At 34.8% G+C, this 11340-nt stretch overlaps 2 long non-coding RNA genes across 3 annotated transcripts; one reads left to right on the top strand and one right to left on the bottom strand.

Annotated features, from left to right (window-relative positions):
• Positions 1-1692: 1692 nt before the first annotated feature.
• LOC131012813 (uncharacterized) lies at positions 1693-6338 on the bottom strand. Of its 2 annotated transcripts, XR_009097464.1 has the most exons (6): positions 5215-6338; positions 3535-3594; positions 3021-3192; positions 2386-2435; positions 2194-2239; positions 1693-1974 (listed from the first exon to the last, which is right to left on the bottom strand). It is a non-coding gene; the product is annotated as an uncharacterized LOC131012813 (long non-coding RNA). The 2 variants fall into 2 exon arrangements; XR_009097465.1 differs by lacking the exon at positions 2386-2435.
• Positions 6339-6733: 395 nt separating this feature from the next.
• On the top strand, positions 6734-10195 carry LOC131012812 (uncharacterized). The gene is made up of 3 exons (XR_009097463.1): positions 6734-7002; positions 9375-9434; positions 9947-10195. It is a non-coding gene; the product is annotated as an uncharacterized LOC131012812 (long non-coding RNA).
• The last annotated feature ends 1145 nt before the right edge of the window (positions 10196-11340 follow it).

Raw genomic sequence — 11340 nt, 5'->3', positions numbered from 1 at the left:
TTCCCCATCTATCCCGCTCAACAAGAAAACTCCTCAAGAGGTATGGTCTAGCTCCCCTCCAAATTATTCTAACTTGAGAATCTGTAACACCCCGTACTTTTCCTTATGTTGTGAGATAGTGTCTTAACACTATTAAGAGTACTGAGATGACGAGATACGAGATTAATTTTTTTTTATGACTAGATGAGACAATTTATCTTTTAAATAGAGATATGTGTGGACAAACCAATAATGGAGTTAGAGTGATGAGATTTGAGAATTGAGTTGAGTCAGAGATGCTGATTGAATTGAGTTGAGATTTTATTTTGATTCCGATTACCGGGAATAGAGTTATCGGATACCGAGTTGCCAGAGATTGACTGTCCTATTAAGAAAATAGGAATAATGAGTTGAAATTAGAGTCGAGGAAGAAAGAGTGAGAACCCTTGATGAAAAGAGTCGGTCAGAGAGACGTTTAGTTTGTCTGTGTTTGCCGACTGCTTTGATGTGATGTTATGAGAATTTACGTGACTGATTGATTATGTGGTTTTCGTTACGTGTGTCATTATGAGAAAATATTTTGATTTTTATTTGAGAACTTTAGCACTTGGAATTTTGATTAAGTTTCCAAAGCAAGTGCGGCTTATTACTATAATATTTTCAAATTATTTTTCCTATGATGAGGATTATTATTCTTGAGTGAGTGCACTAATATTAGTGCTATAATTATTTTAATTTGGTCACATGAATAATTATGCTATGGTATTTTATTATTGAGTAATATTTCCATAATTGTTATAGTAATTATTCAATTACTACTCTCTCACACATTATTATTTTATTTCCTTAACAATGTGCTTAAATGCCAAATTGCCAAGTGGATTAATTTGAGAGTGTAGAGATTAGAGAGAGATCAAGGTATTTAATGCCTAACACTACTAGAAAAACGCTCATAGATAACGGATTTTATCCGTTATCTATGAGCAAAAAAACTGTTGTGTATAGTGGTGTTATCTATGATACGTATCATAGACAACAGTTAAAAAACCGTTATGTATGTGAGAATAGATAACGGTACGAGACGCTCATACATAACGGTATGAAACCGTTATCTATAGTGATTATACATAACGGTTTATACCGTTATGTATGAGGAAAAAAACCGTTGTGTATAGTGGTGTTATCTATTCTATACGTCATACACAACAGTTTCAAAACCGTTATGTATAGTAGCATAGATAACGGTACGATGCGTCATACATAACAGTACGCATCCGTTATCTATAAAGGTTATACATAACGGTTTTTCACCGTTATGTATTAAGATTTTTCCGTTATGCAATAAATTTTTTTTTTTTTTTTTTTTTTTTTATCATAGTTAACAGTTTTTTGCACTTTTTATAACGGTTTTAACCGTTATCTTTGATAGAATACATAACGGTTTTTCACCGTTATGTATTAGAATTTTTTTTATCATAGTTAACAGTTTTTTGCACTTTTTATAACGGTTTTAATCGTTATCCTTGATAGAATACATAACGATTTTTTGCACTTTTTATAACGCTTTTTTGCACTTTTTATAACGATTTTTGCAATTTTTATAACGATTTTAACCGTTATCTTTAATTAGAATACATAACGATTTTTTGCACCTTTTATAACAGTTTTTATAAAACGACAAAATGATAAAATCAACGATAACAATATTATATATCATCCAAAAAATTCATACATTATTATACAAATGAACCAAATATCAAGTATACCAACTACCTTATAGCTAAAACAAAAATCTATCATACAATGTTTCTAGCACCAAGTCCTCAAGAACTAGTTAATCAACCTGCTATGATTCTCTGGTTGTCTTTTGACCTCAAGCCATCCCAAGCTACCATAAATTTATTACGCATTCTTCTAGTTGCCTCATGCTCAAAAGCATCGCCACCGGCGCCAAGTATGCTGTTCCAAACTCTTCTTTACTCTTCAGTGCTAGCGCTGAAGAGTAAAAGGTTTTACAGAATGTTTTACAGTATTACATAGTCACTCAACTCTAAATTACAAACAGTAAAAGCTGATAAGTTTCCATCAATAAATAAAAAGCCAAAACATTTTCAAGTTTACACTTATTTGTAACACATACAACAAGTATAGAGAAACTTTAAGAGTAATTCAAAATAATAGAAACCCCAAAAGAGACATGAAAATACATGTTACCTTTAATATGATTCCAACAGGAAGCAGATACTCCCTCCCTTGTATCCTAGCACAGAGAACAAAGTTAGACTTTCATAATTGGACTATACGAGCAAAGTCCACTAAGAATTAAGCTGTTAACATTAAAACTAGATTCTTATATTATACTAGTGAAGGTGAACTAAGCTTTAGAATGTAAAAACAAGTTAAAACCTTCAGGGCCTTCTCAAGGGCAAGAGATACAGAATGCATGCATGAATCAACTGCTCAATCACAAGAAAGAAACACATAATGATTAGATTACTAGTTGGAAACTCTATTTAGTCCAAAATATTTTGGAGAAGGGCAAAATGACGAATACAAAGTGAAAGAGGACTGCAGCATAATACCTAGGCAATAAAGCACAGTACATAATTCTAGAAAATATCATTCAAACTATCATTAACGATATGATTGCTATTTCAATTAAAAAACTGCCACCAAATCAAAGAAAATCTACACTGGAAATGAATTCCTCAACAACCGAATAACTAAACAAGAATCAAGAATCTTAAAATTCCCATCAAGATCAAATCTTTCCTTACCTACCTAACAATTCCCAAACTTCCACAAAATGCCATTTCTCATACAAGGTAAAAGTTTTCTTGCTATTCTAATCTCACCCCTTTTGCAACCACCTCTCTCCTATAACTAATAAACGAAACAGCAAAATTTACCAAACACAATGACAAGCGCACATACTAGGCATAGATCGAACAAAAAAGCAAAATTACCAAACACAAAGACAACTTCACACATACAACGCATAAATCAACATAGAAATGAAAGCCAAAACATCAAATACATACCGAGAGAACTGAGGGAAAGGCATGGCTGAAAGGAGTGAAAAGAGTTGGAAAGAGAAGGGGAAGCAGCAACATCAGGGCTCCAGCCATGGTTCCTCCTCTGTGGTTGTGACTGGGAGAATGACAACCCTCCCTCATACTAATAATAATGGCTCTTGATCTTTATTGCAACTATCTGCACATGTATTTTTTTAATTTTTTTTATTGTTGTAAGTAATGAAATTCAACTCCAAACCTTGGAACACTCGACTAAAGTTACTTTCATGTGAGAGAAAGGGAGAGGAGGGGAGAGAGAGGGACTACAACTACAATTTAAGAGGGCCATTTTCATTATCAGTTCACATGCCTATTTATTACGCACACTGACATACACACAGTAATGGTAATGCACCAAATAAAATACACACAAAAATACGGAGTAAAAGATCCTATTTTTCACTAATATAATCAGAAATGCACACAACTAACATTAAATAGAATGTCAACAATTAAAGTATCTTACAAGAGGCTAACTTACTTAAGATGATTCCCTTTATTCAAGCTGCATTGTCACCAGACCATCATTCACTAAGTTAACCTTCACATCAAAAACAAGAATATAAGCACACCAAGTTAATAACTACTGACAATGTTGATACAAAGTGATGAAAATGCATATAATTTTTAACTGCATCAGCACTATAAACATTCTGAGAATCCATGAGTTTTTGGTCTTCTTCTGCAACATAACCTTGTGCTAATATAAAAAATTTGTAGCTTTTGTTTAAGGCTACACCATGATGCATTTCTCCTATTCCAAGCAAAGCTGTAAAGTTATGAACTCTCAAACCATATAAAAAATGTTTTATTTAAAGAATGAAATAGTAAAAAAAATGAAATGTGAAAAAAAAAACCTATATAATCCATCATCCAATTAATTACCCTGCCTTTTATCAAATTTCCAAGAAGTTAGAGATACTTGTCTTCTACATATTACTATACCTGGTTCAAAGAAAATGCAGCAAGGGTAAAATAAATAAATTAATGAACTTTGACTGAAGATAAAATAAATTAAGACTGCATTTAAAATAAAATTAATGAATGACTGCTCTCTTGAAATTCTCTGCCTCTGGTATTTGATAAATAAATTGGACCTCACATGTTTCTCAAACAACAATTGATAATCGAATTCGGTAATAGAAAATAAAAGAAGTAGCTCAAGAATTGATAACCAATAAAGTTGTAATGAATAATCAACTTTGATAATTAAGAAGAGATAAGTAAACCTTACTGCTTCTCCTGATATTGCCCCCTCTTTTGTGTCATTTTCAAAACTTTGTAAAATGATTGCACTAAAAAATCATTAGATATATGCTCGAAAAACCTTAGGCCTGATGTGAATCAAAATGCTCAAGATATTCAACGAAGCTAAAAGCTGATGTATAAGAACAGGAAAATAAATACATAAGATGATTAACAAGTGAAGCTTATATTATTTCATAACTTGCAAATTCTTTCAGAATTAAGGACAACACTGGGATCTTCTGTCACATAATACAACAGTTCTGCTGAGATTCGAACATCAAACTAACCAATCATACATAGGCAAAATATTCCATGTGAAGGTCACACTCTGAACTAACACCAAACTAGTCAATCACACATAGGCAACACACAGAACAAAGTCATGAGTTATGAGAGAAAAGATTTGACAAAGAATGGTAAAATCAGAGTTAAGCCACACATCATAGGAATACTGTGAGTGGGGACTTCACAAAACCAATTAGCCAGAATTCTGATCGAAAAATGTTTCGGTCTAGGCCTTTGAAGCTTGTATATAGTAAGAGAAACAGTGTGTGTCTTACCATACACAGATGTCCATCATCTACACCTCGGTAAACGAGCACAATCATTAAGTTTATAACATGAAATCTGCAAATTGCTCCACTATTCGAACCTGAGTTCTTAATCATGATATACAGAATACAGTATAATGTCTTGACAACCAAACACTAAACCTTCCTTCTTAAAAAAACACTGATCCTTGAAAGAATCAGAGCACGCCTTGAAAGAATCAGAGTGCGAAGACAAACAGCAAGTAGAAGCTATTTGAGTAAAGAACTACAATCTAAAATATGTTGACATAATTTGGCCGGATATAACCACAATTTGGAGTTCTACAAACTCCAACTTTGTTTACAGGAAAGAATAGACTTACTGTACAAAAGAGAGCAAGGGTTTCCTTCCATGATTTCAGAGGCCTGGTGTTTGCTATGCTCATTAAGTCATTGTTTACCATTGCAGAAACAACCTGAAGCAACTAAAGATTAGTCATTCTCAGAGAAAATAGATATCCAGCAATGCAAACAATGATTACTCCCCACCTTCAGGTCAAATATTATGGTTAAATAACAAGAGGTACCTGACTACCTGTGCATGGATGCATTGGTAAACAACTAAAAGAACTAATTAAGCATCGACGCAAAGAGATAAGGACACTTGAAAAAGTAGGGTGTTTTACCTTTCGCATATATGTTGAATTTGAGAGAAAAAAAAAATCCCCAAAATCTATGGTTTCTACCACCTAAAATCCTAGTAAATTTTTTATAAATTCAACAGATTTTACTGACAAGCAAAAGGGACCACATAGCACAAATCGAACATAAATTTTAGCCACGACATACTCACACTGATAGATGTTAAGTTCTGATATTTTCTTACTCAAAGAAGTCAACATGCTTACATTGATACTATATCACAATGGATAAGAAATGAGACAAGAGTAAGACTTAGCTCTTAGGAAGCCCGACTGCCCTGTTCCCATCAAGTTAGAACGGCGAACCTCACCGTTTCAGGACCTAGCGTCGACGACAGCCCTTACTGATTTTCTTTGAAGCAAAACACAATCTGTGGAACCCAAGTCGATGGCACGACGGTACATCGAACTGGAACCGCGGTGACATCGCTGGGTTCAGGTAGAGAGAAATAATTAGGGCTCGGTACGATTTTGAGGTTGGGAGTTTGAGAAAATGAGAAGTATTGAGTGAAGAGGAAGAGAGAGGGAAGGGCTGCACCTCGCCGACCCTCCACTGGCGGCGGCGATTCGCCGGAGGAGCAGCTAGGGCACGATTTTGTGAGTAAATTTGGGGCTTTGTGTCTTCTTCATAAGAATTGAGAGATGGGGGAGAGGGAGACGAGGGAAGGGAGACGAGGGAAGTGTGACGAGCTTGGTGGCTGTCGTTGCTGCGGCCGCGGAGGACAGAGGGAGGGCGTGTTTCTATGGCCGGAGTTGAGAGAGAGAGAAAGCTGGGGGATGAGAGACGAGATAGAGGTAAAGGGAGGAATGTTAGAGTTTTAATTTTTATAATATTATTAAATTTAAAAATAAATATAAAAAATAATACATAACAGTTTTTAGACGCTCATATATAACGATTAAAACAACCGTTATAAAAAGACGCTCATAGATAACGGTATTATCGCTCATAGATAACGGTTCGATAATACCGTTATGTATGCAACTAATACATAACGCTCATACGTAACGAATTAATTCAAACTGTTATCTATTCATATAGACAACAGTACATAGATAACGGACTTTTGCTAAACCGTTATCTATTCCTAAAAGTGCGCTCATACATAACGGTTTTTTAAAAAAACCGTTATGTATGCACTGTTATGTATGTAAACTTTTGTAGTAGTGTAATATCTTCCAAGATTTTCCAATATTCCCTAAGATCTTGAGAATCAATTCATATCTTACTAAAATCTCTCTCTCTCTTTCACCCATCAAATTCGACCACCTCCTCTCTCCTTCATCTCTCACTTCACCTCCATTGACAACCATTGATGAACCTTCGGAGCTTCACAAAATCACACCAAAAACACAAATCACCCTCTAAATCTTACACTAAACACTTCCACCTCCTTGAATTCAAGAAGATCTTCGGAGTTTGATCTTCAAAGTTAGAGAGAGAAAGTTTGGTTTTGGGTGTAAGTTTGGGTAAGTGAGCTTTAAATTCATAGATATAACTTGTATGATGATATATATGAGTATATTTGAAGGATTGAAGCAAGAAATCACCCCCTCTCTTATTCTTCATAATTTTCGAAAAAAATGGGTATCTTACCCTTCAAATTTTTTTCTTTTTCTTTCCTTGAATTGGGGTGAGAAAAGTGATCTATGATATGTTTGGTGATGATTGATGTGTGTTTTGAAAAGCTATGCTTTGAGATTCAAATTTTGAATGAGTTTAGTTTACCCAAAATTGGGAATTTTTGAGTGGATGCTTTAAATGATGAATTGATGATGGATTTGAGTTTATGAGATGATCTAGATGATTAATGATGGATGAGATTGAAGCTTGAGGTGGAGAAGTGAAAAATGAAAAGTGTTAGTTTGAGGAAGAAGATGATATATATGTGTATCTATATGTGATCTTGTTTTATGATGTTGATTTGTGCTAATTGGTAACCTAGGATGTTAGATCTATGATTTGATCAATAGGTTATTCATGATTGGTGATATTTCCAAAAGATTTAGTTTAATAAAAACTAGAGTTATTAATAATTATATGTTGAGGATATTGGCTATGGTTTGCCATGAGAATTTAATTGAGTTAAAGTAAGATTTGCTTTTGCTTTGAGTTGATGTTCGAGAATGATATGAGATGAGATTTTGGTGAAATTTCGTAGGCCTACTGACCTACTGTGATCGACGGTTTGTCGATGTCTAATAGCTTTGAAAATTTAATAGAAAGTCCCTACATGAGTCTTGAGTACTCTGGTAAAATTTCAAGCCATTTCAACTTCGTTTGATATTTCTTTAAAATGCAAAACCTAAACTGCACATTACTACCGAGAATTTCAGAGAACAGGGGAAAGAGTCATTTATTTCAGTAGCTTCCTGTGTGATCTAGCTTTCCAAATTTTTATGGTATCAACCTTATTGTGTTAGCTAGATATCCACCAAAGTTGAGCCCAGTTTGACAACGTTTACTTTTTTTTTCAAAAATTGTAACTTTCGGTTGCACAAAACTGCCAGAGATGGTAGATCGTGGTAAAAATGTCATATCTCTCAAACCATTTGGAATTTGCGACTCTACTTTTTTTTATAGGAAACTAGACTCGAAGATCTTTCTTTAGGTATGAGTCTCGAGTCCAGGAGATGTCGGAGTCAGAACAGATTAAATTTTGAAGTTGAGTCAGTGTAAAAACAAAGCATGTTTTGATGATGTTTGATTGTGATTCTTATGTGCCTTATGTGATTGTGTTGCCTATGTGTGTATAATGAGTTATGTGATGTAAGAGGTCTTACATGAGTGTTTGAGAAATTTTGAGCTTGAGAAAGAAAAGAGATTTGAAGCGATGCGTTCGTTGAAATGTTTTCCTTGAGATTTGAGTTTATGACGTAAGAGAGGAGTCGAGATTGAGTATGATGAGTATTATGTTGTACGTGAATGTTTTTGAGTGCTATAAGTGTTTAAAAAATGAGCTTGGATGGGTTTTCTTTGAAGGAGTGTTGAGTTGAGCATGTTTGTTTATATGATTGAGTTTGGAGTCATTTTTCGTGACACACTGACCTGCTGTTTTCGAGGGGTTATTGATACCCAAACACCTTGAACATTTTACAGTGATCATATTTAAGAGTCTTTAGCCTACTGGTAAAATTTCAAGTCAGTTGGACTTTGTTTACTATTTTTATAAAATATAAAACCAAGACTGCTACGTTCTGCCGAAATGTTCGGTGAGTAGCCGATAGAGTCACCTTTTCCAGTATATTCCCCAAACATTTTGGAACTCAAATTTTTACTGTTAAGACATGAGTGGCTTATCTATGTACCCACAAAAGTTCAGACCTTTTAGGCAATGTTTACTATTTTTCAAAAATTAAAGATTTCGATTGCTCAAAACTGCCGAATATGGTAGACTGTAGTAAAACAGTCATATCTCCTAAACTACTTGGATTTTTTAATCCTACTTTTTTTTGAATGAAACTAGACTCAAAGAGGTTTCAAATGGAATAGGCCACGACTTCAGTGGAGTTCTTGACCGAGTCTGGTGAGGTTTTGAAATCGAGTCAGTGCAGAGTGAAGTTTGTTTTTGACTTGTCTATGTGTGTTTTGATATGCTTATGTGCTTATGCTTGTATATGTGCTTGATTGCTATGAGTTTGATCCGAGTGGAGTGTTAAGTCGAGAGAAAGACGTGTGAATCCTTAGAAGCTAAGTATACCTAGGGATTGAGTTTAATTGGGTAAATAGACGTTGAGTGAGAAGTTATATTTGAGATAAGAACGGAGTTTTTAGTAACCGAGTTACTAACTAAGGTTTGTTTTATCACATGAACCTTCGCCGATGATGATGATATATGAAGACGAGCGAGGTAAAGGAGTAAGTTGCCCTTCCTAACAGGAGTTTGAGCTAAGTTGTTCAGGTGGGCATTATTTTGAGTATACATATATTACGAGCTTTCAAGACTATTATGATATTGATATTTATGAGCTTATCAAATGTTTTTGAGATGAATGATGTTTGATAACTATTGACTTGCCAAGTTTTGATGTTGAGCTTGTATGTTACCCTCTACTGATGAGATGAGACGAATTCGGATCCTGCCTCAAGCGGGGTTGTGTACACAGAGGTGATCGTGAGCCGTCTTCGGGTCGGCCGGTCACGGTGCTTGAGAAGGAGGCCTACTTCTCAGTACCTTAATGATAATGAGTTGTAGATGCGGTACATACATGACGAGTACTTGTCTGCAAACACTTATTTATGATGTTTATGGATAAAATTGCTTGCACAGGTTCTTTTAAGATATAATTCCTGTGTATTGCTGAATTGTGGCAAGTTCAATCTATAGCCCTAAGAGCAGCTTTTATTTGTCTTTCGGCATATGTCCACTGAGTATTATATACTCACGCCCTGCATGTATTTCTAAATGTGCAGGCTAAGCGAGAAGCGAGACTGGTCTGGTGCTGGTGGGGGAAACGTTTCAATCGATGTATTTATCTTACCGTTGAACCATCATGTTGATAAAGCTTTATTAATAATTGAGATACCTTGTGTTCTTTTGAAATTAAGCAATATACTCGCGGTTATATGTCTTCATACATATGTCTTCATACATATAACCGATTCGCCTTTTGCTGCGATACTCTGCATATTATGATTCCTTATGAAAAATGAGCTATAGCCGTTTTGTTTTTATTCTCGAAATTCCTGATATTTAAGAAGTTATGACGATGTTGACGTTTTTACCCTTGACTTGTTTTATGATGCCTTACCTTAGCATGCTTTGACGTAAGCTTCTGCATGACGTTCAAACTAGTTCTTCTTATCTTTTATTCTTTTAAAATAGTCATATTGATACTCGGCCCACGCTATCACTAGTGTCGGGGATCGGGCTGCGACAGAATCTTTGGTTGCTCTGCGTATGTTCATGATGTAAGGGAAAGTTAGATGCTCTGTAACACCCCGTGTTTTGAGAAGCTATTTGTGCCCTAGCTTGAATTTAAATTGAGTTTTAAATAGTAGCTAGAGGAATTATGCACGTGGGCGAATAAATGAGATAAGAAATTTTTAGAGTTTAATAGGAGGCGATATTATTTTCTCGAGTCTTATAAATTCTCTTATTGAGAAACCTATCTTCGCCCTATATTTTTATTAAAATGTCTATGTGATATAAATATTTTACTTGGTAGAATATTCAGATATGATTTATTGATGCATTGTTATTATGATATTAGTTATATCATAATTGAGAAAAATTTTCCTCACATGAATAAATATATTTTCATGAGATATATTTTCCCACATTATTCTTCTCTTTCCCATAATCAACACTCCCTCCCCACTCTCCCACATTATTCTTCTCTTTCCCATAATTGAAGATCACATGCACCTAAAAGGCTAATCTACTAGCCAACACATTCCTACACACTTTAAGCTCACAAGCACATGCACACCTCTCTCTCATCTCCCTCCCTCTCTTCTTCTTCTTTATTTTCGTAGCCCCTCCCCTCTTCACTTCACCTTACTTTCTTTTTTGTTCCACCAAATATAGTAAGAACTAAGGTTTCTTAAAGTGTTCATCTTCAAGCTCATGCTCCAAGCATACTACGCATCATCCTCTACTCCACCTCCATTGATCTTGTTGGTAGCAACCTCAATCCTCCTCTTATGTTATATATATATATTTTCATGATATATAGGCATGTATATTGAAGCATATTGAAGCATGATAGTCCCCTCTCTACTCTTGTGATTTTCGAAAATGTTGGTGAAAGAAAGTGTTATGAACTCCTTCAAAACTTTCACTACTTTTCATATGCTCATACCCT

Source organism: Salvia miltiorrhiza, chromosome 2, assembly GCF_028751815.1.
Source record: "Salvia miltiorrhiza cultivar Shanhuang (shh) chromosome 2, IMPLAD_Smil_shh, whole genome shotgun sequence".
Taxonomy (NCBI): domain Eukaryota; kingdom Viridiplantae; phylum Streptophyta; class Magnoliopsida; order Lamiales; family Lamiaceae; genus Salvia; species Salvia miltiorrhiza.
Note: the sequence above shows the minus strand (reverse complement) of the source record. Positions and strands in the feature narration are given on the sequence as shown.